At 39.4% G+C, this 1,437-nt stretch overlaps 1 protein-coding gene across 2 annotated transcripts in view; it reads left to right on the top strand.

Annotated features, from left to right (window-relative positions):
* The window catches only part of LOC107674878 (ribosomal protein S6 kinase alpha-6), a 31,169-nt gene that overhangs the window by 4,467 nt on the left and 25,265 nt on the right, over positions 1-1,437 (top strand). The window lies entirely within an intron of this gene.

The following is a 1,437-nucleotide window of genomic DNA, read 5'->3' as shown; positions in this document are numbered from 1 at the left end:
AGCACACAGTGGAAATGACATGAATATGACAGCGGGCAAATGCATAAAGCGGAGCATAATTTGAAATCACTAGTTTAAAGTTAGTCGATCGTGCATCTCCAGTCAAGAATAACTCTCCTCCTGTCAGCATTCAGTTTACACGGACCGACCGTCACGCAGAGAACACGCGATCATGCAGGATACACATGCACACTTCACAAGATCTCAACTAGATCCGACTAAGTCTGCAAGCTTTGTGAAATTAAATGTTCATTAGTCATTCAGATTTGTTTAAATTATATAAATGCGTATTTGCTGAATGCTGACGGCAAACGAGAAAGTATTATAGTGTTTGCCTTTCTATTACTAATAATATAAAAGCAATCGTTATAATACTTTTTGTATACATTTTAATTCCTTTGTTTAACCGTTCTATCTGATTATTAGACAGACTTCTATCCGTATTAGACAGAACTGTTAATGACAACAGCGAACAAGACGGAGAATGTCAGCACTGTGCTCAGGCGCTGCCGCTGTCAAAATAAAAGTCAGTCGCGCCGGCAAAATAAAAGTCCCGCCTCGAACGCATCGGCCAAACAGGAAAACTTATCGGCTGATGCCGATATTTTAAAAATGCCAAATATTGGCCGATATATCGGTCCACCACTAATTTTGACAATTTTTGTGTGAATTTGTCCATTTAAACAAAATACTTCAGAGAGAGCTTAATATTTGGGCGTGTTCTGAGGCGTTTAAACACAGATATCAACGTGTGCTGTTCAGGTCTCACCTATGCGTGCGCGCGCTATCAGCACCCGGGTGATGACGGAATAAATGCTCATATTCCAGCATACGGCATTCGCATTGAACAAGAGTGAATGGTTTGTCCACGTTTTTTTTTTTTTTCTCATCGTTGTTGTTGTAATGTATTGGGAAGCCAGAATGCGCATCCATCAACAGAAACATATTAGCTGAATCTTGATTGTTTTACGTGTTATTTATAGCAAACCATATTACAGATGCATTTTTTCCGCAAACTGTTCCACTTTTGTTCCGCAAACTGTTCCAAACTGTTCCGCAAACTGTCATCGTTAACGCATGCGATTAATTTTACAATCCTTGACGCGTTAAAATAATTTAACGCAATTAACGCACAATTTCTATTCTAACCCTTTAACCCAATTTTGCTACTCTGCTTGCGATTAGATTATTTTAAACCACTAAACTCCGGGAAAATTTTCAGTCCAATGATCCAGTAAGCGAATGCATTCAAACAATCCGTCCAAAACAGCGCTAATATAAAGGAAACCAAGCTGATTACATCAGAGATTGCAGAGAGAACAGAAACTCGCGTTGCGTTTTCAGTGAATTATTCATTCCAGTGTGTTTGGCTTTTAAACACGAGCTTTGTCATATTCTGTGATTGTCTCTGAAGAGCGCGAGCCCTCACACGTCACA

This window comes from Sinocyclocheilus anshuiensis, unplaced genomic scaffold, assembly GCF_001515605.1.
Source record: "Sinocyclocheilus anshuiensis isolate Anshui unplaced genomic scaffold, SAMN03320099.WGS_v1.1 scaffold1133, whole genome shotgun sequence".
Taxonomy (NCBI): Eukaryota; Metazoa; Chordata; class Actinopteri; order Cypriniformes; family Cyprinidae; genus Sinocyclocheilus; species Sinocyclocheilus anshuiensis.
This window is presented reverse-complemented; position numbering and strand designations above follow the sequence as displayed.